Below are 16452 nucleotides of genomic sequence, written 5' to 3'. Positions count from 1 at the left end.
GAATGTGCTACCCTAAATAGTATGGGACAAACTCAACCCTGAAGGAATCGTGCTGAAATCTAGTGATGTGATAGTGAAAGCTTTCGATGGTTCAATGAGTACGGTATATGGTGAAGTGGAGCTCCCAATCAGAGTAGGTTCCCAGACTTTCAACACTGTGTTCTATGTGATGGACATCCATCCCGCTTATTCCTGTCTACTTGGGCGCCCTTAGATACATGGGGGAAATGCTGTGACCTCAACTCAGCTCCAAAAACTGAAATACCCGGCAAAAGGCAAGATCGTCACTGTGTATGGTGAGGAGGAATATATGGTGAGTTTCATAGATGAGACCAAGTATTTTAAGTTTATTGGAGAAGCTTTTGAATCTCCCCGTCAGGCGTTCGAGTTGGTCCCTAAAGTGGTTCCTGAGACTAAGCTAATCCACACTGTTCCTAAAGTCACTAGAATTCCTCCTACAATGGCTTCTCTGAAAGATGCTAGGGTTGTGGTTGAAGAAGGTGGTTGTACTATCTGGGGGCAACTCCCTGATATTCCTTACAAATCCAACAAATGGGGTTTAGGCTGCATTGCTAAAGATCAGAGTGGAGGACAACATTCTCGTCCAGAAGGTTTGAAATATCGTTTCATCAGCAAAGGGGTCAATGCCATAGGAGAAGATGAAGATGACTGCAACCTGGACAAGTGGATCTTTCCCACATTGGAAAAAGGGTTGGAAAACTAGAAGACTGAAGACTTTGTCTCTATCTCCTATAGTCTGGAGTAATTGTCGTTCTTAGTTTTGTTCTCCTTTCCTTTATGTTTTCCAATTTTAATTTCTGTATTTCAATAAACAATAAATTTTAAAGCCGTGTGCCTTGCCCGAGGCACAACGATCTGTTGTTACGGTTTGTCATTTCATAAGCATATTTTCATTCAATAAAGCATTAGACGTTTCGTATTGAAATTGTGTGTTCGCTTTTATTTTCTTTACTCTTTTATAGCTGTGTGTTCTTACACACACCCACATAATGCACTGCAGATCCATATTCACTCTGGATCCCATTGATAACGACTCTGCTATTGCTAAATATGAATTTGAAAATCCGATCTACCAAGATGATGATGAAGGTGAGGAAGATTGAGAAGTTCCCAGAGAACTTGCCCGACTGCTAGAGCAAGAAGAAAAGACTATACAGCCGCACGAAGAGCCAATTGAGGCTGTGAATATAGGTACTGACGAAGAAAAGAACGAAATCAAGATAGGGGCCGAACTAGAAGAGAGTGTCAAACAGAGATTGATCCAGATGCTACAAGACAATGTTGAGATATTTGCTTGGTCTTACGAAGATATGCTTGGGCTCGATACTTATATTGTGGTTCATCGTCTGCCTATCAAAGAAAGCAGTCCTCCGGTTAAGCAGAAACTACAAAGAAGCAGGCCTGACATGGCTCAGAAAATCAAGGAAGAGGTTGAGAAACAGTTCAATGCCAGATTCCTAAAGGTTGTGAGCTATTCACCATGGATTCCCAATATAGTCCCGGTACCTAAGAAGGACGGAAAGGTCAGAATGTGTGTAGACTATAGAGATTTGAATCAAGCAAGTCCCAAGGATGATTTTCCCTTACCACATATTGATATCCTAGTTGATAGTACTGCGCAATGCAAAGTGTTTTCTTTTATGGATGGATTCTCAGGTTATAATCAGATCAAGATGGCACCCGAAGATATGGAAAAGACAACTTTCACTACCCCTTGAGGCACCTTTTGTTACAAAGTCATGTCGTTTGGGTTGAAGAATGCAAGGGTAACGTATCAGCGTGCAATGGTAGATCTGTTCCATGATATGATTCATAAAGAAATAGAGGTCTATGTTGATGATATGATTGCGAAATCCAACACCGAAGCAGAACATTTGGTCCACCTACAGAAGTTGTTTGATAGATTGAAGAAATACAAGTTGAGACTGAATCCAAACAAGTGTACTTTTGGGGTGAGGTCTGGTAAGTTACTAGGGTTTGTTGTCAGCAGTAAAGGTATTGAAGTCGATCGTGCAAAAGTAAAAGCCATACAAGAAATGCCTGCCCCACGAAATGAGAAAGAAGTTAGAGGATATTTGGGACGTTTGAACTACATTGCCAGGTTTATTTCCCATATGACCGCTACTTGTGAGCCAATCTTCAAGTTACTGAGGAAAGATCAAGCAGTGAAATGGAATGAACAATGTCAAGAAGCTTTTGACAAGATCAAGAAGTACCTTTAGGAACCTCCGATTATGATACCACCAGTTGAAGGAAGACCTCTAATTATGTACTTAACAGTATTGGAGAATTCAATGGGGTGTGTATTGGGGCAACATGAGGAGTTTGGTCGAAAATTGCATGCAATATACTACCTTAACAAAAAGTTTACCGACTGTGAAACAAGATACTCACTGCTCGAGAAAACTTGATGTGCTTTGGCATGGGCTGCTCGCCGACTGAGACAGTATATGTTGAACCATACCACTTTATTGATATCTAGAATGGATCCTATCAAGTATGTGTTTGATAAACCCGCTCTCTCCGGACGAATAGCAAGATGGCAGATGATGTTAACAGAGTACGACATTCAATACACGACACAGAAAGCAATCAAGGGAAGTGTGTTGGCAGACCACATGGCCCAACAAGAAGTAGACGATTATCAATCTATGAGTTTTGAATTCCCAGATGAGGATGTTATGTTTGTTACTGATTACAAACAACTCGGTCCGGATGAAGGACCTGAACCAGGGTCCTGATGGACCATGGTCTTTGCTGGAACTTTGAATGCACTTGGTAATGGTATTGGCGCTGTGATTATCTCTCCGGCAGGTGGACACACTCCATTTACAACAAGACTGTGTTTCGATTGTACCAACAATATGGCGGAGTATGAAGCATGTATCTTAGGTCTCAGAGTTGCTATTGACTTAAGAATTAAGTTCTTGGAAGTATATGGGGATTCAGCCCTAGTAATTAGTCAGATCAAAGGAGAATGGGACACGAAGCATCCTAACCTCACGCCTTATAAGGATTTGGTGCTATCTTTGATTCCTTACTTCAAAGAGATTACTTTTGAACACATTCCCCGAGAGGATAATCAATTGGCAGACGAATTAGCTACTATGTCATCCATGTTCAAGGTTAGATGGGACAATGAGGCTCCTATAGTTATTATTGAAAGACACGACGAACCGGCATACTGTTACGAGGTAGCTACTGACGAGGTTAAAGAAAAACCATGGTTTCATGAAGTAAAAAGATATCTCGAATCTCAAGAATATCCTGAAGGGGCATCTATCAATGACAAGAAGTTCTTAAGAAGGTTTGCTTCCAAATTCTTCCTGAGCAATGATACCCTATACAAGCGTAATCATGATTCAACTCTGCTCCGTTGTGTGAACAAGAAGGAAGCAGAAGAGATTATGGAAGACATGCATGACAGTATCTTTGGAACTCATTCTAGCGGACACATTATGGCTAAAACGATTCTGAGAGCGGGTTATTACTGGTCAACTATGGAAACTGAATGCCATCAGCATTCTAGAACTTGTCACAAATGCCAGATATATGCTGACAAAGTACACGTACCTCCAGTTCCCCTAAATGTTCTGACTGCTCCTTGGCCTTTCGCAATGTGAGGCATTGATATGATCGGGGAAATCAAACCTACTGCTTCCAATGGACATCGTTTCATCCTTATGGCTATTGATTACTTCACCAAATGGGTAGAAGCTGCTTCTTTTGCTTCCGTTACTAAGAATGTGGTGGCCCGATTCACTAAGCATAACCTCATCTGTCGGTATGGCATCCCCGAAAGGATTATCACAAACAATGGTACCAACCTGGACAACAAGATGATTACTGAGCTCTGCACACAGTTCAAAATCAAACATCACAATTCTTCCCCCCTATAGACCAACGATGAATGGCGCAGTTGAGGCCGCCAACAAGAATATAAAGAAGATCGTACAAAAGATGACAGTTACTTACAAGGATTGGCATGAGATGTTACCATTTTCTCTTCATGGTTACCGCACTTCGGCACGTACTTCAACTGGGGCAACACAATTTTCACTAGTCTATGGCATGGAAGTAGTATTACCGATTGAAGTTCATATTCCATCTCTGAGGATCATGAAGGATACAGAGCTAGATGAAGATGAATGGATCCAGACTCGACTAGACCAGATAAACCTAATTGATGAGAAGAGGCTTGCGGCTGTTTGTCATGGGCAGCTATATCAGAAGCGTATGATCAAGGCATTCAACAAAAAGAGTCAAGCAACAAGCATACCAGACTGGTGACTTGGTTATAAAGCGAATTATTCTACCGCAAGGTGATCCTAGGGGCAAGTGGACTCCCACATATGAGGGACCATTTGTAATCAAGAAGATGTTCTCTGGAGGAGCTATGATACTTACTACTATGGGCGGCGAAGATTTTCCACACCCAGTGAATGCAGACATTGTCAAAAAATACTATGCATAAATAAGACCCACTAGGTCGACGTACCTAGGCAAAAGTAAGGGCATCCCGGCGAACCAAAAAGGTTCGAGCAAAAGTTAGGGATATATACATAAAAATGTACACCCGGCAAGTTGAAAACCCGAAAGGGCGACTTGGGCAAAAAAGGGTATCCTGGTAGGCTAAAAACCTGAAAGGGATGAGATGCTCGAAAGCATAATGGCAATAGCAGAATTGAAACTCAATAGGATTATTCCCATATAGCTGTTTTTCTTTTGTTTTACTTTGTATCTTTTAAAAAAAAACACACAATAATGTTCTCTTATCATTTGGCCTATTCATGGCCCTTTCTTAATTCAAGTCATTTCCTTTTCTACTCTTCTAAGTATTTCTTTCTTTCTCGAATGCGCAAACGTCCAATGATAATCTTGAATGAACATATGCATATGAACATGATTAACATTTATCTTTTCCTTTGCAAAATATTTGTATGTTTGTAAAAGACAGGAAAGGCAATTAGACGATGTCTAAGTAATCCAGGAGTTCTCCCTCGGAGTCAATAGTCTGGAAAGATCCCCACAGAGTAATCTTCCCAAAAGATATTCGATTCCCCAACAAAGTTTACGTCTTCAACACTACCGGTTCGACGATACTTCTCTCCAAACAGGATTATTCATATCTCCTATCCCCGGTCAAGGCACATCAAAATCAGGCATTCAAACTGCATTCATCCCCAAGCAGAAATCATAAATCTCCAACTGTACATCTTCAAAACAAAATGAGACATCAGGATCCCCATCAAGACATTCCAAAAAAGCATAAATCATAAATCATACATCGCATGTAGCCCTAAGTCATGCATGATATACAAAGATCCTCATTTATTTTGAGGACTCCATCTCATTTATTACATGCATCACAAACATTGCATAAAACTGACATTATCTTACAGGTACATTACAAAGACAATCAAAGATTCAAATCTGAAAATCATTTAAGGCAAAGCCTAACGCACGACCCATTCTAACAATTATTAGATTCGGTCTAACATACGACCCATCCTCAGTAGCCTAACGTATGGCTTATTCAGAGTTATCAATACATTTGACTAGGTCTAACGAACGACCCATCTTTGACAGCCTGACGCATGGCTCATTCCGATACTTCTCAGAATAGTGGATCCAGTCTAACGTACGACTCATCCGAGCTCAGCCTAACGTACGGCTCATTCTATTACTTCTCAAACACAAAGGATCCAGTCTACCCTACGACTCATCCTAGAATACAACCTGAAGTACGGTGAACTCTAATAACTATCAACACAAGGGAACCTGGTCTAACGTACGACCTATCCTTCAGCCTAACGCACGATTTTCCAAACATTTATCAAATACAAATTAGATCCGGTATAACGTACGACCCATCCTACATCCTAACTTACAGCTTTCCATACATCTATCGATGCAAACTGGACCTAGTCTAGCGTATGACTCGTCCTAAAAGTATAGCCTAACGTACGACTTAATTTGACACTTATCAATACAGCGGATTCAGTCTAACGTACGACTCATCCTAAGCATATCCTTCAGATATAGCCTAACGTACGACGTATTTTGACTCTCACGTCTATCAAGCTGGATGGCATCTTTAAGCCCATCTCAATCAAGTCTCCCAATATCCTGGTGGCATCTCTAAGCCCATCCCCGATGGTGCAAATTTCTGATACTCTAGTGTTCAATCCTCTTCCACCTTCAGATACCGAATGGCATACATCTTCAGGTTTAAGAAGATTGAACAGGGGCAGCTATCATACCCCAAAATTTACCCATCTCATTCCTCCTATTCAAGCTCATACCAAAGTTCAAGGCTCAAAGACACATCCTCCTAAACAATGGCTCAATGAACTAGGGTTCTGATTTCTCTGAAGAAAATCAATGAATCAAAGTCTCCAATGGATTTCATATGGCCTATGATGCTTCAAACTATCTCTATGGAAAAGTATAAGCTTCAATTCTAAGGATTGCCAGTCAAATGATCAGAAAGTCAACAGTCGACTAGTTTGACCTAAAAGTCAACTGTGGTCAAAGTACAGTCAAAACTCCTAATTTTTTGTCAACATCCTTATTTTGAATTATCATTCATAATTTGATAATTTGATCAAGGATTGATCATGATTCATCAAGGAAAGTCCAGAAATCAACAAAACCTATAGTTTCTAAATTAGGGTCTTTTGACTAAAAGACAACTAAACTTTGACCAGCCATAACTTTCACATGGAACATCAGAAATTTCTCATCTAAAGCTCATTTTGAAGGAAATTAAATTATCTACAACTTTGTCTCTCACAAGCCAAGTCTAAAAATGCTTCATTTGAGAGATATGGATCAAAACATTACAGGTCCTTTTTGAAAGTCAACCAAAAGCAGTTTTTTGTCAAAGCCAATATCATCAAGATAAAATCCTCAAATGGAAAAAAGCTTCTAAAGTGGCTTATAGAGGACATCTTGAGGTTTCCAAAAAGTCCTAGAACTCCTCCATAACTTAAAAATTGAGGAAGATATGCCTTGTCAAAGTTGGACAATTTTAAGGGGAAATGTGAAATAAAAGGCTCCAAAATGAATCTTTTTGCAAAGAGACCCAATCTTTTTTGGCCCAAGCTTGATCCCCAAGGTATCCAAGGCCCCAAATATGATTGCCACAAATTTTTGATTTTTATTTGTTTTTTTATGAATTATTAGTTAATTAAAAATGATAAATAATTCATATAAATTATAGAAAATCAAATATTTGATTTGGAATCATATGGGAATCAAATCCAATCACCATTCACACCAAAATACCAATCAAGTTTCGTGCATATCTTATTTGTAACAATTGAATCAAATATTGGACAAAAATAGAAAGATTATGAACCAAATTCCAATCAAATTTTCAAGATTGCAAATCCATGATTCAATAAGATTTCTTCTTGTTTTATTAACCTAATTCACACTACTATAAGTAGTGAACAAATTCAGACCCTTAGGATACATTTTTACAGCATCAGAAAGCCCTAATTCGAGCATTCAAAAGTCAAGAAATCTCAATATCGTTTTTGGAGTTTGAGGCCAATTCAAAGCATTGCGAATGTTCCAAACGATTCTCAGGAGATCACTGAAGCTGTTCCAATCCTCCCACACGAGCAACACCCCTAGAATTACCTCCGTTTTAGCAAGGTAAGTCGTTACTTTTTTTGGATTCGATTACGCTAATTCATGCATCATTCTTGAAATTTGATTGCGTATTATTGATCCTCATGCTATTTGGAACGTTTATGGGTCGTTGTTTTGATGTTTGCGTGAATATACATTGATATGCCATTGTTGAATATTAGGGTTTTGTCATACCCTAATTTTTGACCCCCTTGAGATGACATATCTTCAGAATTTTCATCAGGTCAAAACAAGTACCCAGAGCAGTCATTTCTTCATCTGGCATTCAATCAAGGATGTTCAAAGACAAGAAAACTCAGGCAAAGGATCAATCAATAGAAGGATTAGTCTCTAACACAATCATAGGACTCAAAAGCTTCATTTTTATATTCACCTATGATTGATTAGACACCCAGTCATCTGAGTACAGGTTTACTCAGGTTACCAGACTAGGGTTTTTGAGCCTATCAAGGACTAAAATCAGGGATCACCTTTGGGAAACCCTAAAAAACCCCAGGGGATCATTCAAAGATATCAATCATCTTCAAATAGCTCATATGACAAGATCCACTGGACATCACACCTCAATTCAAAGCCTACAGTCATCATTTTCATCTGGTCGACAATTAGGGTTTTTGACCTAATTCACCAGGATAGTTGACTTTTAATCAGGGCATGGATCCAAAACTCAAGACATGATTCAAGAACCTCTACTACCTCAATATAACCCATTTACATCACTCATTTAAGGAGAAGATCTTAATTCCACACAAAAGTCCAAAATCTCACTTTATCTGGAAAAAGTCAACTGTATGGGATCACCTTTGACTTTTAAGATTTTTGGCCAAACCATGACTTTCAAAGATAAATATCATCAATATATGGATATTAAAGTCATTTGACCAAAGAAATTCAAGAAGAATCATCAAGGAGCAAAAAGTCGGGAATTAGGGTTTTTGAGGGCATTGTGGGAACTCAAAATTTCACCTACACAACTCAAAAAAACTTCCAACATGAAAGTTGTAGATCTTGCAAAATAAAACAACATCTTACATAGGAACTTTTTTCAAAAGATCAACCATTTAAGAGATTTGGAATTTTCAAGCTTTAGGTTATAAAAACTTAAAAAAATTTCTAAGTGTTTTAACCTAGTTTTCATCCTACTTTGGGCTCATTTTTCACAATTTTCCCAAATGATTCTGAAGAAACCACAAAATAATGATTTGAAGTAGATGTTTAGGGCTTTCCAAATTGTGCTCAACCTTCCCCAAATTCATTTTGAGCTAAGATTTATGCTTGTTCAAAGTTGGCACCATGAAGTAAAATTATAGGTCATGCATCATTTTTGAACTTTGCAATTTTGTGCACATGACCTCACTTATGGATGCTACACGACCCATAACACATCTGAAAACATGCCATGCATTCATTTCCATCATGACATGAGAATTGAGGAAGATTCCCAAAACAAGAACATGTGATTATGTAATGATTACATTTGGGAATTTATGGAAAATTGATGAATCACCCAAGGAATCTTCTCACCAACCAATTAGAGCTCACTCTGCATCAGAAATGTTCCCTAAGATCAGATAGGATCAATGGATGGGGGGGCTGGCTCGAAATTGCAATGATCACTCTTGGATATTCCTTGAAATTTCTTCATGACTAAGAAACCAAACTCACTTCACTAAGCAAGCTCACTATACACAATTGCTATGAATCAATTGCCTATAAATAGAGGGCTCTTTCTCATTCAGAAAACACACCAAAGCAACCATATTCCTTGCTTTCTCTTTCTCTTCTCATGCTTATGGTTTTTCAAAGTTCTTTGGCAAGAAGAATCGCTTTCTTCAAACCAGAGCTTATCTTTGGAAAGTAAGCATTCTAACATCTCAAAGGGGTTCATTTGAGGTGATCCAAGCACCTGGATCACTTCTGCAAGTAGAGGAACACCATTGTTGCTCTCACTTTGGAGCTGTTGCAGTTGGAGGTCCATAGAGCAATTCAGAAGGTTTCCAACAAAGCCAAGCATCCAGACGTGTTCCTCAGGTCATAGTGAAGCTGTTCAGATGGCTGCAGCTCATCTGTAACTCAAGATTCATCACTCTCCATGTCCACTTGAAGCTCAAATCGAGGGAGGTCCATAGATCAATTCAGGAGAATTGAAGTTACAATAAGCATTCAGTTAGCATCACTGAGTCCCAAGGAAGCTTTTGGGATCATTCATACAAGCCCAGGTGCTCTCTATCATCCTCACGACCTCCATTTTCAGAGGTAAGTTTCTGAACTCCATCTCTTTAATTTAAGTACTCTTTGTGATAAAGCTCGATTCTATCTTGTTCAGCATCATCAGAGGATTGAAAACCCTCTATCATCATTCATTTATTCATCTTGTTTGTCATTTAATTTCAAATTTAGGGCTCATGTGTTCTTAGAGTTTTCTGAGAAATTAGGTAGCTATAGTTAATATAAATAAATGTTAGTTACATATCTGGATTCGTGAGGAAATTTAGAACAAGATTGATGTTTACATCATGCCATTTAGTTGAGAAACCAGAGAGTTAGGAATTTGAAAATCTTTGAACTCGAGGAAGAAGACGACTATGGCCATGGCGCGCAAAATTCAAATCTCTGGGCAAAGTTTATTTTATTTTCAATGATAGGCGTTTTCTAAACGAATGAATAACTTGCCCTAGTGGCCTCACATGCGCTCTTAGTCTCCTCATGCCTCAAGTCTGGGGTTCGAATCCCCCTCGCCCCAGACTTTTTGTTTCTTTTATTTTTCCATGATTTGGCACTTGTTTGAAAATATAATGAACTGGATGTGTATCATAAACACCAAGCGCGCGTTGGCCCAGTGGTGTTATTTTGAGCTGGTGACTTAGAGGGCGTGTGTTCAAACCTTGGAGGAGACAAACCCAATTTTTTACCACTATTTTTCTTTGTTTTATTCACAAACTTCACACAATTATCTAACCTATCAAAAATATCCATTTTCACCTTATTTTTCACACACTTGCTATTTAATATATCTATTTTGTGAATAATCAAAAAAATCATAAAAATATTATTTATTTCATATATTTTTATTAGGTTTAAAATAGTATGTTTTAAGTGTTTTCTTAAATGCTTTGAAAATATATATATTCATTTTGTTTTAACCTAATTACTTTGTGAATAATTTTATGATAAAACCCTACTTATTTAGGTCTTAATTAGGTATAGATTTCATCTTTGCCTTAATTAAGTTGACTTTTGTCAATGTTCAAAATTGTTTTCAGTCTCCAATTAAACGGATGATTAAGGTTTTCAAACAACAAAACCTTATATCATTTCAATCATTTTCAACTGTTTCTCATAAACAGTAAATCATTTTTAAGTGGGCCTCTAATATAGTGTAAGTCCCAACACCTTCTTCTCTTCTTAGCTTGTTTTTAAAACTGTATTTTCAAAATCTTCTTTCTGTTTTCAAAACATTCTTCTGGTATTTGAAGGGCATTATTTCCGGTGAAACTCTTCAGATACCTATGTGGCCTATGTCCATCTTCACTTCTTCTGTTTTCAAAACCCTTAACTGTTTATCATATATATATATATATTCAACTGTTATCCATCAATTACTGGTAAGGCTTTGTACATACTTCTTCAAAGGCCTCCACTCCATCCAGGTTATGCTTTACAAGCTTTCAATTTACAGTGTTTATTTAAATTACTGTCAAATATAGAATTGTTCATATATTTGTTTAGAACTACGTTTGAGTGTAAAACCTAGGACAGTTAAACTATATATATATATTATAGGAATATGACCTAGGATTGAGAATGTCTTTCCGGTGAAGTCTCTTTCCTAATTAGAGATCTGTAGTTCAAACCCCCAAGATAAATTATTCCCGGTGAAACATCTTGGCAAAAACCTTAGAATCCAAAAAATAGGACACATCCACCCAAAGAGGAATTATTCCCGGTGAAACCTCTTACCCATTTGCTTAAAGCCAAAATAAACTCAAAACCACATAGCTTTCTCTTGTGCTATAACAAGGACCCTCGATTAGCCTCCTCTTGGGCTTTGTACAAGGACCCACAGGCTTCTTAAAAGCATTTCCAGCTTCCTCTTGAGCTTGTATAAAAGGACCCATCAGGTTTCTTATAAACATAGGAACAGGTCTTTAGTCACCTCTTAACATACCCTGGTGAGTTTCTTCCAATTTAAACCAGACTTTAAACAAGCTAAGTTTGTCTCAATTTTACATTGAGTACACCTCTTGGAATGAGAGACATGGACAGTCTCTGTCACCCTTATCTTCATCAATTTTCCTTAGCAGAGTCTAGGATCCATGTTTGCTTATCCTCAGCAAGAGTCAGCCTTCATCTTAGGCTTTAAACAAGAAGTCTCCACTAGATAATATTTCTGCCAATCATTTTTAACAAAACCCCTGGAAAGGGTTAGCCTCCAAAGTCAATTAATAAAAACCTGTTTAAAAGAATAAAACCCCTAGAAAGGGTTAGCTTCCAAAAATCATTCTTTTCAAAAGATAAACTCACCAGCTGAGTCAAAATCCCTAGAAAGGGTTAGCTTCCAAAAAATCAGTCTTTTAATAAATAAATCCTTCAGTAGAGTCAAAACCCAACAAAAACAGTTAGCCTCAACCTTGGGCTTCATACAAGGCACCAAAACAATAAAACTCCCCTGTTAATAGTCAGCCTCAACCTTGGGCATTCTGCAAGGAAGATAATAGAGTCTCCCCAGTGAGTCCTTCATCATTCAGTAGCCACAACCTTGGGCTTTGTACAAGGCAGATAAACCATATGTCGTGTGTCAAAGATTCCTAACATCTAGGATCTTTTCCCATAGAATCATCCATACTCAGCTTATTTAAGAGTCCGCCACAACCTTGGGCTTCATACAAGGCAGAAAATAATATTTCCCCTAGTTAGAGTTAGCCTCAATTCTGGGCTTTGTACAGAACACCAAATAAAACCCATCAAAATAAACACTCTCCAAATAGAGTTAGCCTCAATTCTGGGCTTTGTACAGAACACCAAATAAAACCCATCAAAATAGATTTTCCCTAAGTAAAGTCAGCCTCAATTCTGGGCTTTGTACAAAACATAAAAATCCCTTGTAAATTAATCCCCAGTGGAGTTTTCTCCCAGAGTCATAATAATAATCAATCAATCAAAAAGCCTCAAGCTTGGGCCTCATACAAGCCAGTTAAAAATCAAATCTTTTATACTGTAGATAGACATAGCTTATCTCTATAGAGAGATCTTTCCTCTATCTCACCACATTCAAACAAACAAACATTACATTTCATTTTAATCAAGTCTCCCATTTAGGATTTTGAAAGGCATGAGCTGGCAGTAAAACCCAGACATGTGGTAACTTTCCCTAATTTGGATGAGCATTTTTCTTTCATTTAAGAGGCATTTGACTGGTATACTTGCACATACACAAGTAAGGTCCCCCTCTTGAATGAAATGAATTCAGTTATTCTGTCACTCTTTTAATGTTTGTGGTGGAATAGTAGAAATACCTCTCTATAAAGATGACTTCATGTCTCTTTACCGTAAACAGAGATTTAATTCAAGCTTCAACCTTGAGCTTCAAGCAAGGCACCCAAAAATAATTAATAATTAATTAGTTCCCCGAACTACATTAAGCTCTGACTTCCATTAGGGATATGTAGGCATGAGGTTCACAAGGAATCTCAGCGAGCTAACAAAATACCAAAAATAGTCTGTCCGTCTGTCTGTCTTTCTTTTATTCAATTCATTTCCTTATCCTAATACAAAGGAGAAACTTTCCCAATAATCATTAGCAGCACAAACACATTTAGACACAGAGAAGGTTCCTGTAGAGTACTACAGATATGTAGGGTGTTTAAACACTTCCCTATGTATAACCGACCCCCCGGACTCCAGAATTTCTAGTCTAGGTGAAATCCCCACACTTAGCAAACTCCTAGGGTTTAGTTGAGATCTTTTTTTCCCTTTCCTACTCGTAGGACAAATAAGAAAGTTCGTGTGATATCGTAGGAAGAACTGAAATAAAATTCCTCCCACCACGGGCGCATTCTCCTTCCAAATTTCGCGTGAAGGGTCTAGCGTGCCGTCCTCCCAAGTGAAACGGGGAGGTAAAAAAAACGACAACCACATGTTTGTTTTAGGGTTTTTCACTATAGGTGAAATTAGACCCAATTAAAGGTATAGTTGGATTCGTGAGGTCTGGACGATCGTGTTCATGGCCTCGCAAAATATTTTTGTTGTGTTTTTGCGTATTCGTAAAATTGAAGGGGCTAATTCAAAAAAGGCGCGCGCGCGTGTGGTTTATGGATCAGATGGATTCAGTACTTTATGACTCACATGGGTATCATGCATCCTCGCTCTCCAACCACATGATCTCATCCGTTCCAGATCTGACGTCCCAGGAGCTTGAGACCATATCATGCACCCTCAGCCATGTCACACCAGATTAAAAGCTAAGTTTTCCAAATTTTTTTATTTTTTTAATTACATAAATATTTTGTTTATTTCTTTTCTGTCATTTTAATTATAATGCTTTTTATTTATTTATTTATTTTTACTTATTCTAATAAATTGGTTTTTATAATAAATTTATAATTATTTATTGTTTATCGAAAACTCGGTTTTTTTTCATAATTCCATTAATAATTGTTTTTTATTTTCAATATAAATTTTCTAATATATTTTTAATCAATTAAATAATTAGGATTAATCCAATAATTATTTAATTGATAAAATTTAATCGAACCTTCGTTTTTTTATCCTTTAAGTGGTCATGTTAAATATTAAATTTTATTTTTTTTATTTTGTCAACCCTAATTTATCCCGATAAATTAGGGTTGGCGATCTTTAATGCACTAACATTTCTCTTCTTTTTCAGGGTTAATCAGGAATCTGACGAAGGCTCGAGGCATTGGCATTTGGTTTTCCTCTGATGTTTTTTGCCTTTACTTTTCTCTCCCCTTTCCCGTAGGTGTTTATTGTAATAGCGTAGGATTTTAAATTCTGCCTTTTATTTGTTTTGCCTTAATATTAACTGTGTGGTTAGTAATCTTAGGGAGTGCAAGCCTTGAATTAACGTAGCTCACTAATTACAAGATAAATTATCTGAATTGAACCACCTGATTGTGCCACACACACACACTTTTGGGTAACCCCTCTTGTTGCCTTGTTGCCTTGTATTGTTGCCTTGTTGCCTTATTAATGTTGCCTTAATTTGTGAAAATAGTCAAGTCCCTCGATTCCGAGGATACCTAAAGCAAATGTTGCCCTTAGTTCATTCATCATCAAGTTGGTCACTTGACGTTGCCTCGGTAAGTGATGATTTCGTCCCCATTGCTAAGATATCCTCGCATGATGTCTAAGAAAAATTAATGACTATTATATCCTTCCCTTAGACCAGATGCCCTCTTCATGGCAGGGACAGTCTTATGGCGAACGATAACCTCGATGACCCTTCACATCCAATACAAGGACTTCCTACCCTCCAATGGTATGGATAGCCCTGAAAGGCTAAAAGAATATTTTTATAACTTTAGGGTAATTACCTCCTAATTGCTTGCTCTGGTTTAAATTTAATTTTACCCTTTTATCAAAAACCTTCAAAAAGGCTACACTTATTTACAAGCTAAAGTCCTTATTCAAATGTTTTTTTCTATACATTTTTAAGCTTTTGAAAACAAATGAGCTAAGCAACTAAGAGCCCATGGAAAACCATTGATACAAAGGGTGCTTTAAACTTTCTCTTTGTATAAATTACCCCCCGAACTCAAAATCTTTTTAAAAGGTCTTTTTCTGTTCTTTTAGCCTTTCTATTAAATTGGATAAAATAAAAGTCGGTGGCGACTCTTGCTCACCGCAACATTTGTTTGCTTAAATATTTAAAGTCAGTTCACCGTATTACAAAACTACCATTTCCATAGTTCATCTTCAAATTATTCAAGAAACCACTCATATCTCACCAAACACTCGTGTTTCCCGATCCCTCGAAACCAAGAAATGTGATTCCGATATGATTCTTATCTTCAATTCATTGTGAATTGAATGAATCTGAAATCAAAACAATCACACACCTCACATACACTCATATTTTCCTTCCCATGGATCCGAACCGAAGCTCTAGGTACCAAATGCTGAAGCACAATGAACAAGATGAAGATGGAAGAAGAGAGAAAAAGAGAGAAAAAAGGTAACTAATTTTGCTTAATTGAAAAACGATTACAATGAATGATTATACTCTTACAATCACAAAGAAAAATTCAAAATATACTAAACTCATATTGGGCCAAATTAATTAAAGCCTAGTAGAATGCTCAAAGCAAACTAATAGCAAATACTCTGAATGCACAATTATACTTCAACACAGTTGAAATACATTTGTTGTTATTTATTGAGAAATAAAAAAATTGCTTTTTAGTGGGAGTTTATTGAGAGAGGTTATCCAAAATTCACACATTTATTTGTTTATACTGGAGGGGTTAGAACAAATCCCTTGAAATTGAAATTTTAACTTTTTATTTTATTTTATTTTAAAAGGAATCCTTTTTTTTGTTTTCACGCATTACTCCATTTTCTCTGAATGTGTAATTACTTCAAATCCTCTATTCTCTATGAATTCATGGATATTGTGCATGGAAGCTTAAATCCACTTTATGCTTAGTTTGTTAGAATAAACACAAGGAAGGTAAATCCAAATGTTACTAGTTATTTGTTTGTATATTTAAGTATGAATTGATTATTGTTGTGCACTAATCCTTTTGTACC

The sequence above is a fragment of the Vicia villosa genome, linkage group LG4 (assembly GCF_029867415.1).
Source record: "Vicia villosa cultivar HV-30 ecotype Madison, WI linkage group LG4, Vvil1.0, whole genome shotgun sequence".
Lineage (NCBI taxonomy): Eukaryota > Viridiplantae > Streptophyta > Magnoliopsida > Fabales > Fabaceae > Vicia > Vicia villosa.
Note: the sequence above shows the minus strand (reverse complement) of the source record.